Source organism: Serinus canaria, chromosome 1 (assembly GCF_022539315.1).
Source record: "Serinus canaria isolate serCan28SL12 chromosome 1, serCan2020, whole genome shotgun sequence".
NCBI classification, from domain to species: Eukaryota; Metazoa; Chordata; class Aves; order Passeriformes; family Fringillidae; genus Serinus; species Serinus canaria.
Genome location: NC_066313.1, coordinates 69,058,950 through 69,081,219, shown reverse-complemented (window position 1 = coordinate 69,081,219; position 22,270 = coordinate 69,058,950).

The window sequence follows — 22,270 nt, the reverse complement described above, 5'->3', positions numbered from 1 at the left end:
GAATCCCAGAAAAGAAGCATAGAGATTTTTGCCAATGTGTGTTTGCCTGTGCTTAAATTTCTCTTGCCTTAACTGCCGTGGGCTGAGAAACCTCCTTGGAATGCCTCACACAGTTCTACCTCTTTGTGTTCAGGCAACTGGATTAAGTTGTGGGAATGAGATTCAATTCAAGAGAAAATATTTGATGTTAGATGAGTATACATAGATTAGATGATTAAATTTTCTTTTCTTTTTTAATTAAGGGTGATCTAAAGAACAAAGTCAGTGAAACTTCTAAAGGTGCAATGCAGTAACCTTAACGTAGATGGCAGGAGCCATTTAATATAATGAAGCAATCCATCCTGGCTTCCAGATTCTTCTCAGAGAGGATATATCATCATAATTTCTAAGCTCATGGCGAGCCAAGGTCCTAATGTCTACTGACAATATTGCAAATTTAGATACTCAGCTTAGAGTTTTTGTTCTCTGTTAAGTGTGGTTTAATTTTAGACTGAAACTAGAATTAAACTACTATGAAATCTGTACAACTCTAAGCTATCCCAGTGTTCTGTACTGGCACAGTCATCATGTCACAGGAGAAGTACTTCCATCTGTCTCTAGTGGTCTACAGAATGCAATATATACTTTCAGTAGGACTATCTTTACTGGGTTTGAATAGTTGTGGCACAGAAATTATTCACTGGGGTCATCAAACTCTTGTATTTCAGAAAGAAAATATTTCCTTTCATTAGCAGGTAATTTATCATGAGAAACAGAATGCAGACAAAAAAATGCTCTAGGTCAAGTCATGTGCCTTTCTTGAATGGCTCTTGATAACTTATTTATTGACTGTGTCTTGATGTGATTTGCAGCTTTATCTGGAAGTCTTTAAACAAATAGTAAAGACTTTGTTGTTCTAACATTCATCTAGTAAGACAAGTCTGGGTAGCAGTGTGGTAAGCTTAGTTGAGCAAGTCTCGTAATCTTGCTAAGGCAAACAGTGACAGACTGATGGTCACCATATGCAATGTAAGTGCATTGTAAAGGTCAGTACTTGCAGTAAACTAGAATATTTTTATTTAGCAGATATTTATTTTATGCTAACATGATGGTTCTTTGTTTCTTGTAAGATTAAGAGATTTTTATGCAGAAGCAGAGAGCCACCATGTTCCTCCAGGATCTCTTAAATAATCCTGTAAGCAGTTTTTCCATATGCTTATTACACCTAAACTAAAGCAAGCAAACAAAAAAAATCCCAAAATCCTCAAATTCAAAAAACCCCACCAAACTCATTATTATCAATAGAATTTTTGCTCACATTTTAAGGCAAGGCCGAGGAAGAAAAAATAAACACAAAAGAACCATTAGAGTCCTAAACCCAGCAACCGGTAGTGCCTGAAACAAAATCTTAAATGGATCAGCTACTTGAATTACGTCAAGACTTATTTCATGTAAATGAAACATTAGATTCCTTCTAGTCAAAGACTGATAAGAACTTCTAGAGAATGAGTTTATTTTTCTTAAAATGGTGATGGAAAATAAAGCTAGACATCTAGGAAAGATCTTTAATTCAGGAAGGACAAAGATCAGAAAATCTGTAACTATGTTTTTTCCAATAAAGTCTTATTTGAGTTAGAGGAAAACAGCATTTTTGATTAATCTCTCCCTCTGTTAGTTATTCAGATAAACTAGAGCCTTAGGACTTGATGTTTTGCTTTTCGGTTGTTAGACAGCTGTTGTGCTGTGTTTGAAAAGGTAGCTCTTATCCTAGACATAGTAAATTGGTTCTAATAGAGAAAAGAAAATGAACAATTCAGGAATTGGTTCACAACCAGGCCATATGTAAAGTAACAATTACCTAGCATGCTGTTAAAAAACATTAATAGGAAAAAATGTATTTGTAAGCAAATTCTTTGTGTGCAGAAACTTCAATTTCTCTTTATTTCTAATCAGCTGTTTTGAAAGAGCTTGCTCTGTAGATTTTTAATACACCAAGAAAGAAAACAAAAAATGCAGACACATCTATGCTTGTTTGAACAAAGCACTAGTAAAAATGTCAACTATGTTTTGTGACACTCAGTTTGAGTGTTCTGGCTCTGTTTTTCATAGTGTAACTCAACAATCAGGTCATCAATTTCTTGATTCAGAGAAATAATTTTATAAACTAGATTTTACTTTCTGTTTTACGACAAAGTAAAACAGAAGTTTTACCAGTACTTCCAGGATAATCTAAGACAAAATTTATTCCTGCCTATTAAGAACAACAGAATGAAGTGAAAAAAAATCCAAAGAAATACAACTGAAAAAAAATCAACACAGAGATAGTGAAAATCATAATAGCACTAAACAAGCGTATTATTGAATGAGTACATTCATATATTATTTTTAAAACATGTTTATATTTTTTTAAGAAAAAAAACTCAGTTGAAAAAAATGTCAACTGTATTTTTACAATTAATAATTATCCTATGAGTCTTTTCCAGGGGAGCAATGGTTCGCCATGTTTCATAACTGGGAAACAGTTTGCCAGGTGAGTTGTTTGTACAGCTGCTTCAAGAAACATCATCTTCTCATAAGGAACCTCCTTTTTGATAGAATAACTGCATTTTTATATAGAAATAAAAATACTTAGCACTTTAAGTTGTAAATTATGAATTTAAAACTTAGCAGCATCTTTGGAAAGTAAGACAATATTATAGACTACTAATTCTATAATTTCTGTGGAAAAAAATAATTTTTATTATCTCACAGCTCTGTCTTAATTGTCTTATTCCTTATTAACTTCTGAACCCTCATTTGCAGATTGACATCGTCTCTACATCAGTACTCATGTGGTGTAGTTAGTCTGTATATTGACACTAGAATCCCTGCACAGCCTATGGAATTTCATGGAAGTGGCTAGCTCTTCTCAGGGTCTATATCTGAAACCCTGAATATTTAGTAATCTGTTTTAAACTCCTTTAATTTTGTATTTAGTCTAAAACCAATCCAGGATATAAAGTTCTGTCCCTGTTTTTTCACCTCTGCAGTGCTATGGCCAACAAGGACATCTAAAAATGTATATGTTCAATTAAATCTGCACAAAAAAATTAAACTATTTAGTGCAAAAGTCTTTAATATAGCCTGTTTTTAAAGATGCTTGAGTTTTGTATATTTTTGTACCACAAAATGGAGCACTGACTGGAGAAATCCTGAGAGCTAGAATTAGTTTGTAAATTTGCATGAGTTAACACAGAACTATTTAAGGATACTAAGTCATGGCATATAGATGGTATAGTCAGGTCAGCAGGGCTGTGTTTAGCCCAGAGCTGATACATTTCTGAATTCATAGCTAGCTCCTTTGTAACTAGCTGAGACATTTCTGCACAATGCACAGCACTAGACTGGACATACCTGTAGGCTGTTGAACTCATGGTAAATCACATTTACTGAGTAACTGGCCTGTTTTTCAGAGTGACTGAACCTCTTCAAACAACACTGGAGATTTCAAATAAAATTTTAGAAATTTCAAGCATAAATGTAGTTAATAAAAAATGCTAAATTCTCTATGTTATTAATCAAATAACTCTGGTATAAATTCTGGTGGGTGTCAGGATGTTGCTTGTTTTCTTTTGATAACAAATACAGTCTTTTCTTACAGTGTAAACCAGCTGGCTCTGTTTAGAAATTCAATATCAATATGTGGCAACATAAGAAATGTTAAAATATGGATAAAATTAACTGGACAATTATCTTGTGCCTAAACTTCAGATGCTTAGATGGACTTTCTGCTTCTACTTTTTTAGTTTTGTTTTTTTTAAATTCAAGTGTTGTTTTCATCATATGAAAATTAATTAATGTGGTTGTCTTTGAGTCCTCCAGAGACACATCTGTGAAACTAAGTTTAAGTACTTAAGTTAGACAGACTGGCACTGTTCCATCCTTTCTGGGAAGAAGTAACAGACATTCCTGTGATTTATATTCTAGCCATATGAGTAATTTGCTTTTATTATAAAGAAATATTTTTTTTAGCCATTTAGTTTCTTTCATTTAGTAATTGTAACAATTGGGACTTAAACAAGTACCTAATCTGTCACTTTCATGCTTTGGCAAATAGTTTACACCACCAGAATTGGAAAGACCATATAGATGCAAGGAGAACATTTCCAGAGACTTCAATCCAAGGAGATGTAAGACAGCTTTGAACAGAACTGGCCCTTATTTAATCATTCTTCAGAGAATGCTTTTGCTCTCTCATCAAGATGTAATGCAACAGAGCTTTACCCTGAAAAAGGAAATGAGAGAAAGAACAAATCAATTAATTGAAGTTATTTTCATTCATTACTAAAACCACCCCTACCAAAATCTATCAATCACAGAATCCTCTTAAAGCATCGTCCTTATCTCTTCCAGGGTTTACTGAGATCTTGCTCCATTGCAGAACAGTTTGCACATGGACTGATATTTATAGGTCCTTCTAATTTCAAAATTTTAGATTACAAATTTTTCCTTTTTTTTTAAACAAACCTCCCTAATTATGTCAAGTTCATTTTGAATTTTCCCTATGCTTTCTTTGAAGGAGAATACACAGACATCAACTTAGAACTGATTTTGAAAGTTGCATCAGTTTTAAATACCTCATTGGGAACCTTTATCCACTTTATTCAGGACCATGACTTTGCCAAACAACTGGGAATAACAAGACAGAGATTAGAAAATGATGGTATCTACAAATACATGTCTATTGGGTGCACACATCAAGATAAATGCATACACAAATCTATTAGTAGCAGAAACTATTTTCATCCCAACCATTTAGGTTGATTTCTTTTGGTTTTTGGGGTTTTTTTTAAGACAAATCACTCCTTCCTCAGTCTCACACTGAGGAAGGAGTGATTAGGCGAAGGGTGAATTTATAGTATTTAGACAAAATTTTTAAAAGTAAGGTATAGCTTTTAACATCCACATAAGAAATGTGGCTTCTTTTTTTAATATGTATTTAAGAGTACTTGAAAAGCTTAAAAGTGGTTCTCTTTTTTTCTTCAATAACTGGATTTATTCACCTGTTAAATGAGTGATATTTTAGACTAATTTCATTGAAAAATAGAAAGGACCAGTATATCCTCAAATTCTCTTCCTTTTGACTTTTATAACTTAGCTCTTTAGCAGTCTGGTGAAATCCATTTTCATTTCCCACTATTTCTCATTATCCTATGCTGATTTGATTGGTAACAAATTAAACTAATTTCTCCAAGTCATGTTTTACTCATGGTGGCAACTAATAGAGTGAGATCCTTCTGTCTTCATCTCAGCCCACAAGGTTGTAATTGTATTTTTTCTCCCTTATTCTACTGAGGAGAGGGAGTGACAGTGCAGCTTTGGTGGGCACCTGACATCCAACCAGGTACAACCTACCACAACTCTGTTTCTTAATCAAACATAAAAAATATTCCTTTACTAAACTTATTTCATATCTTCATTTAATTTCTCTTTTGTTCTTTAATCATAATTTTCAATATAGTGTCCATGTGTATAAATACTTTGTCAGGACTGAAAGGAATACTCAACCTTAATCCACATCGTTTCAGTTCCATGTTTGAGAGGCAGCAAGGGAAACACTAAAACAATGATCTGAACTTTTTTCACTGCGTATGAACATTTCTTCTTGCCATTTCCAGCATGGTTGCTTCAACGCCATACGGCAGTTCCTCCCACTCAGCAGATGTCGCTCCCCATACTACCATCTCACAGTTTCCTCTTTATTCCTGCAGGCAGTTGCTGAGGAATAAGCACCATCCTGCAGTGACATGCTCAGGTTGAAACCCATAGAACTGGAAAAGCCTTATTAGTTTAGACTTCATGTGCAATTATCTTTCTGCTTTGGAGAGCCAGACTGCAGATGCACACACACACCCGCGTACCACACTGATAATATTTGAAGTCAGACATTACAGGTGTTAGCTGACATAAATATACTTTGCAAATTATTTCTGTGGTGACATCCCAAATCCCATATTTTCACAGTCAAGAAGTCTTTTAATTGGATGAACTTGTGAATGTCGAACTGGTACTGAGCTAGGAAATCAACTCATTTTTGCCTTTTTCTGATAAGTTTCTGCACATCAAAATATGTTGCTGTATATCAAATAATTATTTTAATTCAATATAGGAACACGTGAATCTTGTACATTTTGGTTTTGTTATTTTTGCTTTTACTGTTCATTTTCTTATATCATTACTCTTTCCAGTAATTTTTTTTTTTTTTAATCTCAACTTATGATTTACCTTTTGTGCCTCAGTTGTCCTCTCCAGCCCATCTCAGGGGAGGGTGAAGGAGAGCAGGGAGCAAGGGCTGTATGGTTTCAGTTGGAGCACCAAATTGGAATATGCCCTTCCTAAACCACAGTGGGGAAAGGAAGTATTCATCTGTACAGATATTTATCATTTGTTGGAAGTTATAGCCCATGGATAGCTTTTGATGGCTCAAAAGGGAATTTAGGTAGTCCACAGAATAATTTGAACCAGAGAAAACAGAAATAAACAACTGAAAATACTGGATGTAGAATTGTTTGATTCTGGTCGTATCTGAAACCTGAACATAGAACTACTTATCTCTGAAGCTGTTTTTCATAAACTCTATCATTGTGCAGTAGAAATGCTATTTTTCTTCCCACAGTTCACAAAACAGTTGTTCAAACTATGCTTCAGATTTGTACAAATGACAACTTGAAAACAAAGAGAAAATACAGCATTATTCAAAATGTTGTCTTGAGATGCCTTCTTCAAAGATATCAATATTTCATGCTTTCTGAATGGAATCAACTTCAACTGCAAAAGTGATAGAACCACTTCTTAAGTTTTTGATACATACTAGGCAGTTCTTTAATATTTCAGATACTTTTATTTTGTCTAAATGTTTATGCTATCAGTAAATAATGCTTATCTTCAAGCACAGATCTAAATGAAGTTTCTGTTGCCTGTGGATCTGGTTTACAAGGCTATATAATTATTCTCCTTGTTATGAACACCAAAGAGGACTGTATGGTCCTTTAGCCAGATTGTGTGTTCAGTCTTGTGTTGATGTATGTAGGTAGGGTCCAGGAATCAGTAAACACTCTTGAGTGTGTTTTCTGTTTCTAACCAAAAAATCTATAGATTTTCTCCTAAACAAGCATTTAAATTAAGTTATTAGAGAATGTAGTCTAGGTTCATAAACTGAATAGTGAACTAAAATGAAACAGTTTAAAATAACATAAATGATCACTTTACGTAATTTTTTGGTCTTTGCATATGTTTATTTCGATTTATAAAACCAAGATATGTAAGAAATATTTCCTTGCAATAAAACTCTTTGAAGTTTGATTAAAAACTCAAGCAGGCCCAAGCAGAAATGTTTGGCTTACTCACAGAAGACCATTTTTCAATTTTTGAAATGGACTCTTACAGTTTCTGATGTGCTGGTGATTAGTACGGAGGGAAAAGGACTGCAAACCTGGATGATTCAGAGTTTTGTCACAGGATGAGGTTAAGGTCATGAGAAGTAATCTAAAAAGTGTTTAAAAGGTTCAAGGCCATAAAACAAAATGGCCTTAAATGGCAGTGTGCTAAACTTTAGGTTGGACTTGATGTTCTCAAAGGTCTTCCCCAAACTAGTTGATTCTGTGAATCTGTGATTTATCCTTCTCATAGCACTTGTGATCAGATAGCTCAGCCAACTATCTGAAGTAGTATGTCAGTGTGGACATACTAGAGTTTTCCTTAGTTCTCTGGAAAGTTCAAATTTCTCTGGTGATTCATGTAAAGCCCAAGGACCTTCTAGTGGTCCCTGTGTTCATAGACATTAAGGTGTGGGAGAACAAAAACTGTTCAGACAAAATTAATTTTTCTGATCTCCAAAGAAAAAGCAAAACAGATTGCAAGTGTATATTTTTGATAGTTTCCAGACTTGTCAAAAACTCTTTTAAGCACTTCTGAAAAATAGCTGGCCTATTGGCTTATACTTGTTTATTTGTTTGGTTTTTTGTTCTGTTTTCTTGTCATTTTGGGAAATTTTATAAGACCAAAAGAGACAAATTCTCACAGGATCCATTTTCTCAGCTGATGGCCAAAGCAGTGAAAAAATGCAGGGCTTTGCTACAAAATAAGTGAACACTGTAGGAAAGCAGGGCGAGGAAGGGTAAACATTACAAGTAATATTAAGGAATAGAGTCTTAGATTGAGCAGGAGTGTGCAGCTGTGCCTGGTTTGAATTAAAGTATTTTGATTTCAGAGGGAAGTGACATTGTGGACATCACCTCTGAAGCAGACTTGATATTTAAACACATCATGAATTTAAACAAAAATCTATAAAATTCCTCTTTTACTGTATCCTTTCAGAGTATATTGAAAGTTTGAAAGCTCAGTTTCTTGGATTAAAAAGAGTAATAGGTATAGTTCACAGTTTATATGTAACTGTTTATTATAAATCCATGAGCGTTTATTTTTTAAAGTATCAAGAAGTTGGCCTTCTTTAGGCATGATTTAGTTCTTTCATAAAGTCAAAAACTGATTACACTATTCTAATGCATTGGTGCTGTTAAAAGCTCCTTGGATTTGTTTAGTTGGTTTTGGTTTAATTGGATTTTCATTCAATTAAAAAAAAAAAAGGCAAAGGATTTGTGTAAGAGCTCCCTTATATCTGAGCAATTAACTACCTGTCAACTGGATTGCTGTGTTTTCTACACAGTAAAAATTGTAAGTAGATGGAGCAAAGATTTCAGTGGACAGAAAGTCAAAACATGAGATAAATGACTAGTCATGGAAGCCTACTTTTTTGTATTTTAGAGAAAGATATGAAAAAATATTGTTCTTTTTTCAGTGATGATCTGAAAACAATCATCTCAGTCTTCCTATTTGTAATTTAAAAAAACTTCTGTGTCTAAGTTTAAGTTCAAATTTTTGTTCCTAAATGATTTGATCCTTCCTACTCCGGATTATTTAAAAAAAAATTAGATATAATCGTTTAATTCTTTTAGAAATTGCTGTGTCCAACTCATTCCTGGTCTTGTCAGGTCTTTGAGAATTGTGGATTTAGAGATGCAGCACACATATGTAGGTGGTTCCATACTATGGAAGTAATACTGTGATTATTACTTCATTCGAGTCTAACTTATAAAAAAGATAATACATCCTCTTTACAGTTGGAACATTAGCATATGGAATGGGAATTATATTTTTTTGGATATTTCCAAATGTAACAAATAATATTGTTAATTTAAAATAGAATCATCACAAATTGTGTAACTGTGAAAACTTTTTTCTTTTGCTTTTTTTCTTTTATTTTTTGCTTGTTTGTTTGTTTTTCTTTCATGACAGAATGGTTTAAACAACTGAACATTTTAGACAACTGAAAATACAATGTTGAAGCTCTTTGAAATGCTAAAGTTACATTCAGCAAATATATCTGTAGTACAGAAAGAAATGGTAACTATTCATTTTTTTATATTCATAGTCTGATGTAGTCTAAAAGAATATTTAGAACAATTCTAAAGCAGTACTACTCATTTTTGACATGGTTGAACTTTGGTTGTCATTTTTCTTCATTTCTGGGTATCCTGCAGTTCTACATTTTCAAATTTGTGAGTGAGTGAAAGCAGATTTTCAAAGTCCTCATTTTGGAGTACATGTCTTCTTGAGTCTTCTGAGTCTTTATATATATATATATATATATATTTTAGCATTAACTATCAGATGATGTTTCCATCTGTCACAGTTCCCACAGAACTATGGCTTAAGGCTAAAGTACTTGAATCTCCAGAAGAATCCCTTCTCTCAGTTCAGGTTTAGGTTATTAACAAGACATCAAGACAGGTAGACTTCAATTAAGATACTGGGAAAATTCATTCTGACTTATCCATATTTTGGTCTTATCTTTCTTGTTCCCACCTTTTTCAGCAATTCCCTGTTTAAATAGCTCCCTGTTACTCTTCCTAAATTCTCTTCAATGTTTCCAGCAGACATGATAACTCAAAAGAAAAAATAGAATATAGAGTATCCTGATTTAGGAATATATTCACAAGGATCATCAAAGTCCAATTTCTATCCCTGCACAGATGTCATGGTTTAGGAATGGTATTCACCAATCTAATTTTCCTATTGAAACTCATGTGCCATTTACTGGCTTCCCCCTATCCCTCCCCTGAAGGAAAATTGAAACACAAAAGGTAAAATCACAGGCTTATAAAAGAACAATATATTAGAAACAACAAAGAGATAAGAAAATTAATAGCAGTAGTAGGACTATAAATAACTAAGTCTACAAGATTCACGTGTGATTTCTTAAAACCAGTGCTCCTTCTACCACCTTTCCTCAACCCAAAAGAGCTACTTCTCACCCTCCCCCCTGCCTCTGGAATTGACATGAAGTGTATAGAATAACCTCTACGTCCTTGACATGCCTCCTTCTGGCTACTGGCAAAAATTAACCTTGTCCTGGCCAGAACCAGGACCAGAGAAAGCCCCAAGAATCTCACCACGTGTCTGACAGGATATTGCAAATGTTTCTTTAAGTCTGTCAGACTCAGTACCATGACTTCCCTGCTGAGCCTGTTCCAGTGCCCAGCTACCCTCTGGTTGATTAACTTTTTCTGAATATCAAACCTAAACCTCCTCTGCCACAGTTTCATGCCTTTACCTTGGGTGCTATCACTGGTCATAAGAGAGAAGAGATCAGTACCTTCCCCTCATGCAGAAACTGTAGGCAATGAGGAGGTCTCCCCTCTTTTCCAGGCTGAGCAGAGTAAGAGACCTAAGCCACTCCTCATATGGCTTCCCCTCTAGGCTCTTCACTGTCTTTGTAGTCCTCCTTTGGACACTCTCTGATAGTTGTATATCTTTCTTATACTGTGGCGCCTAAAACTGCACACAAGGACTTGAGGTGAGGCTGCACTAGCACAGAGTGAATCAGGAAAATCACCTCCCAGCCAGTGACGTACCCCAGGACACAGGTGACACTTCTGGCGGTCATGTCACACTGTTGACTCAGTAGAATGGGACTTAATGTTAGAAGAACCAAGGTTTGAATAGTGGAGACCAGTAAGTTTCTAAGAGTAGTGGTATGTGGAGGTTGAAATACTACTGAACCAAGTGGAGCCCAGCTCCTGACAGATGATGTTTTTGAGACCTTTTTTCCTCTTTTTATTCTTGCAGAATTGTCTTCTGCCATTTAAGACAGAAAAGAAAGCCTTTAGATATGCTTCTAGAAAGCCAAATTATTTCATTACCTTAACATGATGGTTTTTATGTAAAATAGAGTAACAGATGGTAAGGTGTAGGTTTAGAGACAAAGGACTTTTCCAATTACTTATGAAGAGGCGAAAAATGAACAAATCTGCATAATTTTTTATATAATATAAAGGTAGAAAGCAATTTACAGACTGATTGGAATAGGATGCCATTAAAATTGCTTCTTAAGAGAATATTTTAAGTGCCTGTTTTTCAGAATGAAGTGCCTGTAATTCATGGACATAGATAAAAGCTGTACTGGCCTCTGTGTGTAAATGCATTCATATTTCCATGTATTTAAAAACTTTCATAAGTTATGTGATTTATGTAAGAATTTATGGTTACTCAAAGGCATCAGAAATGCAATTTAAGTGCTACTACTCATAAGACTTGCCAAAGGATTAACATCAGCAGATTTATTTTCTAAATTTTATTGTTATTGTATATCACACTTCGTCTAATATCATGTCTCTGCACTACAAAAATTTCATCCTAAGGTAACTGAGAGAATGAAATCCAACTGAGAAAATATTATAAAAAAGACACAATAAAGATATGTATTTGTAAAAACATTTCTATAATTAGAATTTTATTCATAGAGAAAACATAGAGTTTATTTATAAACTTATTGTACACATCCTGACCAAAAAAGCATCACGTATTCTGTTATGAATTAACCTGAATCTATTTAGATTTAGTTTGATTTTCATATTATCAATGTATGTTTATGTAGTGCATGTAGTTTAACAAACAATTCAAAAATACTTTATTGTTTGTTTGTTTTCTTATAAAATGAAGACTAGAAAAACCTTTTTGACTATCACTGGTGCTCAGTTCATTGTAATTGAAACTAACACATCCTTGAAATATTTCAAGCAACAGTCAAATTTAATATGCACATGGATTTATGAATTATTGCCATAAATATTCTAAATGGTGAGGCAAAGTTTTCCCTGCAAATGTAATTTTCTCAGACTCTGCAATGTTTAATAGACTATTGCTCTAACATACTCTATTTAGTTTTGCATCTTCTATATTGCAAGCATAAGTCTTTTCAGAGTGAACATTCATTTAAGAGACTGTGGACCTTACAGCACAGATCACTTCTGTCACTGAATAAGTTAAAAGTGGTGAGTGAAAAATATTAAGCAATTTAATGTAGATTTAACATTTATAACTATACAGAAAAGCATACCTATAAAGGTTCTGATAAAATTTTGCAAAAGGAGTTTTCACTCTGCTTCACTCGTAAGAGAGAAGTGGCAATATACTTTAATAAAGTAGTGAGTTAATTAAGAAAATTCAATCATAAATGCAACAGTGGTTTAACAAGACTGGATGGGAAGGTACATTTGGCCATTTACTGCATAGAGGGCAGGGTCACATAAAGATGTCAGGGACAACCTCCTGTTGAGTCATGAGGTTCAGAAAGAACCCACCTACACATTCTCAGGGAGGAGTCAAGGTGCACACTTAGTCTGAGACTTGGTCAACAGTTTATGTCTAAAGGATTCTATAGGCACAATTGATTCTATATATCACTTAGTTAAGATTTCAAATATTAGCATGCTATTAATCACTTACTAAGGGTCTGTTATAAAAAGGAATTTCTCAGCCTCTAGGAGTAACTTTGAGAGGCACCCCTACTCAAGGTGCAGTCCTAGTGTGAGGCCCCTGCGATGCAGGAGAGCTCAGCAGGCCCTGAGCACATCACTATTTGCAAAGTAGCATGATTGACTTATTTGTGTACTACCAAGACATCTGAGTCAATGCTCTAGACACCCCCTGAGTACCATGTTGCCATCTGTTCCCCAAAGTCCACAGCAAGCAGGACATGGCTATCCATGGCTCACCACTGGTGAGTATGGATAAAGCAAGAGGCAGGGGGAAGAAAGGCACACTGTCACACTCCATGCCATGACTCCAGTCAATTTATCTTATCTCCAGAGGCTGGTGGTATGGCCAGTCTATGCGTGTGAGTATGCATAAGTTATGCGTGTTTTGGACAGACACAGGCATAAACTGAGGCACAGATATTTCACCTAATAGAAAGAGCCTGACATACTGGATGCACAGCTTTTACCTGTTCATTAATTTTAGTCTGAGAATCTCACTTAGTTCTCATAAAAATCCTTCAACCTTTACCTGTCAATCTACTTCTACTAGAACCAGCCAGGTTCCTTCACTCAAAGCTTGTCAACACTTTTCAAAATGTCTCTCCTAATCTCAGTCACAGAACAAAGAGAAATTTTCTAAAAGTATTTTCCTTTGTCTATTCAACAGTTGTTTAATTTAAAGCTATTCAACTGTAGATATACAACTATCCTGTCCTAACAAAGGAGTATGGAAAAGTTACCATAGTACCCTTTGAACAAATATTCTTGAAGAACCCAAGTGTTTCTAAGCTTCAAAAGAATACAGTGATTTTTTGTACATCTTTATTTTAATGTGTCTTTAATGTGTCCTGGAACTTTATATGCAGTATCTTAATGAACAGTGGTAAGTTAGCTTTCAGGGATTTCAAAGCTGGAGTGAAAATTATCCAGTATATTCAGAATCTGCTTCTTCCGTGAAACTTCTATACCGTCCTTTACTCAGAGCTAATTGTAAAATTGGAAGCCATAATGATTGTTTACTTTTTCTGAGCACCCAAAATTACTTGGGATTACTAATACCCTAGCTGTCTTTAGATGTCTGCCTACAGCTGTTCTGGAAAAATTAGTAAAGTTTGGGATCTATTTGAAGTAAGTTAAAGGATAGCAGCCTAATTAATGCCAACCAACATTATATTCTCAACACTATGTCTTCTAAAAGAGGTTGTTTTTGGGAAAGAAATGTAAGGGGAACATTTATGTACTTAGAAAATTTTCAAAGGGGTAATTTTAAGGCATCCTAATTCAAACCAACAAAAAAAATTGGTTCCTGCTATGGGAGTGATAAATATTTAATGTACTATTTATAGTGAAGAAAACATTATCTGTACTACTTCAAGCATATGCGTCTAATCACCCCAATATACAAATCAGAATACAAGAAAAATTGAAAAATATGAAAATAATTTCAAAGAAAATTTTGGGATTTTATGATTACTTGATGACATATATATTATATATATATATACATATATATTATATTATATATATATATATATGAATATCGCATGTATTTCTTATAGGGTGTACGTGCTTGAATCTATCAGAGGAATGAAAGGCAAAGCATGCATCTGCCTAGACTTCAGCAAAGCACTTGATATAGCACCATGTGGAAAACTACAGGTCAAATGAGAAAAGATAAAAATTACTAGAACTGCAAAATTATCAAGGTTCTAGTTAAAGGGAAGAAGGCAGAAGATATTATTGATATTAAATATATTATGAAAGACAAATTAAATAATGTTTCTCAAGGGCTAGGTCAGTAATACTTTTAAGTGAATTTAATGATATTATATATGAACCAAGAATACCTCAAGAACTTTTACCAATGTTGAAAATGTAAAAATCATTGTAATCCTAGAGAAAATGAAGGCTCATTCCACACAAGTACTGCTTAAATAAGTAAAAGCAATCAGAATAGAGTCATTGAAGAAAGTACAAACAAAGCAGGAAACAATTTCTTCTAACAGTGTTTGCTCTTCTGTTCTATAAAAGAAAATGTGTCACTTTGACTTTCAATGCCAGTTTTGGCTGAGATATTCTTCTTTGTGCTGCAGAAAGTTACTTGTACAGATGTGTACTATTCACTAGGTGGTGAGTAACTGATGAATCAGTTCTTGCTGACAGACTGGTAGCTTCACAACTTTAATGATTTTTTTTAAATAGTCTGTTCATACTCACGGGAGAAAAATTGGGTGAATTTTGGTACCAAAGAGACATGCAAATTTTGACAGTACAAAATTTTGTATTTTGTAACTGGAAATTGGTAAGAAAAATCACTGACATAACCTAAGGGCAGAAATTCAAGCTCAGTGAAGGAGTTGTATTCATATTCAGTCCTATGAGATACCAATATGTCACAGCTGTGAATAATGCAAATGGTGTCCTAGGATTTGTCAGCTGAGTTAGGACAATATTAGTTCCATTATACAAAATTCTGGGGAGATAGTCTCTGAAATATGTGCTCTGGTCATTCATATTGAAAGGAGATGAATTTAAACTGACAGATGGAGAGAACTTCTGTGATAATGTAGAAAATTGAAAGTCTACTATATGAGAAGAGATTGGAAGCACCAGGCTTGGTTAGTCTGGTAACACAGAGGTAAAAAAGGGATAAAGTTGCTGCTTATAAATTAATCAAATGTTTCAGACTATGTAAGGTAAAGGGTTGGTAAAGGAACAAATGGATATAATAAATATGTTTTGCTTGAAACTGAATACCTAGTAATTCTATGCCATGTATAGAAGCCTAGAATTTACAAAGGGTTGCAGGAGAAAAAACAAAGATTAACAAAACAAAGATTACTTTAAATAGATTTTAATATTTTTTAAAGGAATAATGACTCTGATTCATACTGCTATATGAATGTATTGCATGAACAATTAATAGGTAAACATGTATTGAAAAACATATATAGATATGAAATATACACATTAACTATAGGCCTGCATGACTTTAAATACCTGGTCAAATATCTGGAAATATGAATCTGAATAAAATCAACCAACTGATTTGTTATGGAGTCATTTGCAGGCCTGGGAATAACAGATTCTACTATCTGTACAGGGTTGAAAGAACTCTCTTTTTTTGGAATTCTTTAAAAAGATATTTTCAGTTTGCCTCTAGGTCATCATAAACTTGCACATTAATCTGTAGCTACAACAATTCATCTGATTCTCAGCTGTCTTAATTTAATAAAATGAATCCCACTCATTAAGTGTAATAGACCTGAGTAGGGAAAAATAGCTGTCACTAGCAGAGTCTCTCAGATTACCTAGAGAAAACTGCAGCCTAATACAAGAAAGTGGAAGGGAAGGAGACTAGGGCTTTCTAGAAGAAGTAACTTCACCTCAAAATAAATGAGATTTATTAGAGAAAAAAGTAAGGAGTGTGTGAAGAAGATAATAAAACTTATTTATTCTATGGCAGTGGGAAAATAAAATGTTGGTAATAGTAGGAAAATTATGGTAAGATGACTCCAGGGACATATTTTGGCAAAGGAAAAAAACAACAACACAAATCCTCTATACCCACAGCCAGTGACAATTAAATATAATCTAGAAACACTTCAGAAAAGTTCTGGTTGAACAACATCCATTGTGATAGACTGTTATCCATGTCCAGAATCTGATTTTTTCCCTAGTATGTAAATTCTGCTACTAGTTCCTAGCTATCTGTTTTCTGTGACTACTCTTCAGGATTCATACAAAATTAATATTGCCTCTTTCTTCTTCTCTTTACCACTTTCTGGTCAATACCATTGCTATTGAAGGCTCAGTTCAGTTCTTGAGGTCCTTGGGGTTATTCTGTGTGTGTTTTTAATGCAGCTATTGTTCTGACATAAATAGAAGCTAGTGAAAGCATAGGTGGTAAAAATAAAATCTGAATATTTACAAGTAGAAAAATAGAGGCCTTAGTGAAATGCAAATGCTGCTTGGGTAAGAGAGGCATCTCCTGTGCCTTAGCTCAGGCATTTTGTTTCATTTTAGTGATATCCTTGGACATATTTTCCAGTTCAGTGTGGATGTCTCAGATGTCTTAGGTGCCTGTGATGGATGTACTCAATCCCTTAACCAAACCAGCAGTAGTTCAACACAGGCTTCAAAGGAGGTAAAGGCATGAGCTTCAGGCAGTGCAAGATCTCCTCCAGTTCCATTCTGTTCTCTGAAAACCCACAAAGGAGCAGAGTAACTCAGTGAGCACTGATGTACAAGTGCTTGAGGAAGAAGTAGCAGGGCCATGTTGTGAACCGACTGCAACCCCCATTTCTGGTCCTTGTAGTGCTGTGGGGAAGGAGGTAGGGAACTCGGCAGAAAAGTGAAGACTGAGAAGAAAAGACAGGGGTGGAGATAATGGTTCTTTTAATTCCACAATGACAAATGCATTTCTCATCAAGAAGCTATAATGGACTGCCCAAAATTTTTTAAAAAACATTATGCACTTTCTGATGTGTGTACATTCATGTGATTTCTGAGAAAGTGCAATTATATCTAAAAAAAATGAGTGATATAATGTAAAAGGTATGAAAAAATATGGAGTAATTTTTCTAAGCAAAAATTTAATTCAAAAAGCTTCCAGGTTTTAAAAGTATTTTAGAACAGCAGTAGGATTTTATAAAACAAAAGACTACCTTTCCTTATGTCTCTAGAGAGATCATCATCACAGTATAAATTTCTTATGTATTTGCATACATCAATATCTTCAAGATCTTGTTACATGTCAGCTTGCTGTAAAAACAGACCTAATATGATAAACTGAAGTATTTGATATAAAAGCCTGACAGCAGACAACTGTATTAAACCAGGTTCATCTAACACTGATTAGGTCTCTGAGACCTTCAGAGTGAAATGAAATCATACAAGAGCTAAAGAAGACCTGCACTGGCAGCTGTGGGCAGGACATTCAGCAGCATCTCAAACAGTATTAGATTCTCATGGGTAGGCAACAGAATCAAGACCCTGGTAAGCAACCTGGGATTAACTGAACTGTTCTCTAGTCATCACTGACTGTCCTGATTAGATTTACATTGACTATAATCTAAATTCAGACACCTGGTTAATATAAAGACACTTAGGTATAGATATATAAAGACATATAGATAAATGCAGTTACTACTGAGCTGAACCCAACACCTAAAGCTCATTAGAATTCAAACAGAAATGCAAAAAAACAGCTTTATTATTATTTTAAAAATGTTTTTAATTCATATTTTCTAATATATTTTGTATACATATATAATTTTTATACTCTGAAGATAATAATTTACAAAGTGTGACCAGTGTCATATATTTTAATACTTTTAGTTGTTTATCCAGTCTTTGCTTGTACTACTTCATAACCTATTTCCCTTTCACATTTCCTGTAAAGAAGGCATTCAGCTGCCATTACTGCCTTTGGGAATAATTTCTCAGTTTTTTTCTGCAAGGAGAGAAATTGCAGTTTGCTTGGTTTCTAAAAAACCTGACAGCTATAACAGAAATTTTTTTCATGAAAACTAGGTTTATAAGAATCATGCAACCCAAACCTGGGGTATATAATAATTTGACTGGTGTAGAATTTCATTCTAGTTATCTTTTATAGTTTTTATCATAAAATATTGTGGATTTCAGCAGAAGTGGTAATATTTCAAAGTGGCATAAACATTTCAGAAGATGGCAGCTCCTATCTTTGTGATCTGACAACTAAAAGCAACAGTTCAAAACAAGACAAGACAGAATTTTACGTTGCACTAAGAAAAACCTAAAATCATCAAACCCCTAGATGTTTCTGAGATATTAATGGTTCAGGTGTCCTAATTTTAATAACTGAACTCTACAGGGGTATGTCTTTCAAAGAACGTGTTTTAGGCAGCATACCTTTTTTTTTCAGTAGCTTCTCATATGACTCAGAATCAGAATCTTTGACATGCCAATAACAAAACAAAGCAAAAGAGCAGCAACCACACAAAACTAAGCAAAAAACCAACAAGCATTAAAATGGGCCAAAATTAGGACTGGGCTGTAAGTTTCGAAGATGTATAATACAGTAGATCTAACACCAGAACTATCCAGGGAATGCTTGGATAACTTCAGGTCATCTTTATTCTGTCATAAGAGAATGTAACAGGTATTGTTCACAGAATTGCAGAATCATGAAGTTTAGAAGTAACTTCCAGATGTCATTTAGGTCCTAAAAGCATCTTCTGTGCATAGCAGTTAAATCAGATTGCTTTCAGCAGTGTGCAGTAAGTTTTTGAGTATTTCCATAGACAAATATCCACAATTTCTCTGGGCAACCTGTTTCAGCATTTGACCACTCTCATATTAAGTGCTGCTCACTTTTTTCTTGCAAACCTTCACAGCATGTTCCCTTTTCAGGCCCAGTAGGGAAATGATTGCTTTTTCCTCTGCTGAAATATGTACAAGCATTGAAAAACAAGGTCACTGAAAGTTACTTGTTTACTTGTTTTCCCATAACTATTCAGTGTCTTCATTTCATGCTAATAAAATCAGAATTACCTCAGATGTATGGAGTACAATGCTTTCATAGAAAGAAAGGGAAAACCTTGCAAACTCCAACAAATTAAGCTGATCCTCTGAAAACTGAATTTCTTAAATTTTTATGCATGCCTATAATTTTCTACTGTCTTCTGGTAAAATGTTTTGGGTTCGGATCTGAGTGAATGCAAGACTGGGAGACCAGTGCTGGAGAAGTGAAAGAACCAAACATGTGAGAATGGTCAGCGGTGTTCCTACTTACCTGATACTGCCTAATTATTCACCTCTTCAGTATACAAAAAGAAACAAATGAGAACAGGCATTTAAACTCCCAGCCTACATTTCCCCCCCTTTTTTATCTTCAACTATTTTTTTCTTTCTCCTAATTTTCATTTCAATTCTTAGTTAAATATATATATGTACTTAATATATATTCATGTCTCTTTGTCTATATATTAAACCAAAATAAAACTAAACTAACCCTCTATTACTAGTCTGCAATGTTCTGTTTTCATGCTTTAATCAAACTGAAGAATAGATGTGGGAAATGCAAGGCAAAGGTTAACATCTCTATTCTATTATAGCTGTAGTCACTCAAGACAAAGAAAGTGTATCTTTAAACACTCTTTTTTTTTTTTTCAGCTTAATGCAGTCTTTTTGCTTGGCTTTCAGTAATAAATTTGTTCAAACTCTGTGTGTTCTCAAAAGATTTCTAAAGGTAGTATATACTTCAAATACCAATCCCTACAGCCCAAATTATGTCAGCTGGAGTTGTAAGGTAAATGTTTGGTTCAAGTCTTGCAAATAATGTTTGAGTGAACAAACCTTTATTCATTTCCTAATATTTTTTCACATCCTGAAGGTTCTTCTATTGTGTATTTAAATATTATCTCAGAACAGTGAAATATCTGCAGCTTCCACAGTAAAACAACACTGGTCTTGGTGATCTAGGTGCCAAAATAAACCTGTAATAACTCATTTGTCCAGGGCAAGAAGGCTGGTGAAGGCTCCAGAGCACAAGTACTATGATGAGCAGCTGAGGGAGCTGGGTTTATTTAGGTTTGGTAAGAGAAGGCTCAGGGGTGACCTTACCTTTCTCCACAAATTGTAGCGAGAAGGGGATCACCCTGCAACCATTGACAGGACAAGAAGACATAACGTCAAGCTGTGCCAGCAGAGACTCAGGCTGGACATCAGGAGGGATTTCTTCATGGAAGGAGTTGTTACACATGGAAATGGACTGCCCAGGGAGCTGGTGGAGTCACCATCCCTTGAAGAGTTTAGGAAAAGACTGGATGTGGTACTTATCACCATGGTCGAGTTGACAAGGTGGTGTCCAGTCAAGGGTTGGACTTGATGACCTCAGAGGTCTTTTTCAATAGAAATGATTCTGTGGTTCTGTGATTTTCACCTTGCCCAAAATGTGAAGTTATTCCTTTTAGTATTAGATAAATGCACGCCTGATCTGTACAACTTCAATATTCAAATCTGGTTACATGAAACCTGGAATGTTTTTCAGCCCTGAAAATCATCACATACAAATATCTGGCTGTGGACAAGGGAAAGTAAATCTTACAGAAAAATAAAACTGTATATCTTTTAAATATTGCAAAACAGGTTCGAAACAGTTTGTCAAAGTGTTTGACTTGTAAAAGAATTGAAATTCATCTTACTTCCTCCTTTTTTCTTTTAGTACATTTAGTTTTATTTATAGCTGTCCTTCCTCTGTCTTTTGTTACTTTTCTGATGTCACTTTTGTTTTAAAATCTCTTGTATCCTCCTTATTCCAAGGCATAATAAGTTATTTTGGTTTTTCCTTTTGAAGAATCCTAAGCCCTGAACACCAGAGAGAAAAGTCTGAAGGAAAGAAGATTTATCCTTGGTAACAAAGGATCAGATTAGGGAACAACTTTGAATTCTAGAATCATAGCATGAATCTAATTGGAATAAATCTTTAAGGATCACCAATCCAAATCACATTATATGGACAGGGATACCTTCCTCTAGATTAGGTTGCTCAAAACCTTTTTTAACCTGCTTTGAACACTTGTAAAGATTTGGCACCTGCAGTTTCTCTTGGCCACCTGTTCTAGTGTCTCACCGGACTTGTAAAAAAAAAAAAAAAAAAAAACCAAACCAAAAAAACAAACAAACAAACAAAAAAAAAAACCAAAAAAAAAAACCAAAAAAACCCCTTCATATTCCATTTAAATCTCTCTCCTTTCAGTTTAAATCCATTACCCCTTGTCCTGCTACTCCAGGCCCTGATAAAAAGTTCCTCTCCATCTTCCTTCTAAAACCACTTTAAGACTCAGAAGACTGAGTCTTCTGTTTTACAAGATGAACAACCCCAACTCTCTTAGTCTGTCTTGATAGCATAGGTGCTCTATCCCTCTGATGATTCCCATTGCTATCCTCTGATTGTGCTGTAACACATCCATGTCTTCCTTGTAATTGGTATTCCAGAGCTGGATTCAGTACTCCAGGAAGGACTCACATGAGAGCAGAGAATAGGGAATCATCCCCCTCCATCTGCTGGCCATTATTTTGCTGATGTAGACTTGGATATGATTGACTTTCTGGGCTGCAAGCATGCAGTACTGGCTTATATTTTTTCAACTATCAGTGCCATCAAGTCCATGTCCACTGGGCTGTTTTCAAAATATTCATCTTCATGGTACTGGGAGTTGCCCTGCTGACCCTTGTAAAGGTACAAGACTTTACACATGGTCTTGTCAGCTTTATGAGGTCCACCTGGATGTACTCCTCAAGCTTGTCAAAGTCTCTCTGGAAGGCATTTCCTCCATCTAATGCATGAACTGCATCACTCAGCTTGGTGTTCTTTAGATCCCACAACAGAGGTGGTTTATTTTCATGTATAAGTAGTTTTTCATTCAAAGAAAGTGAGTTTCTCATAATTT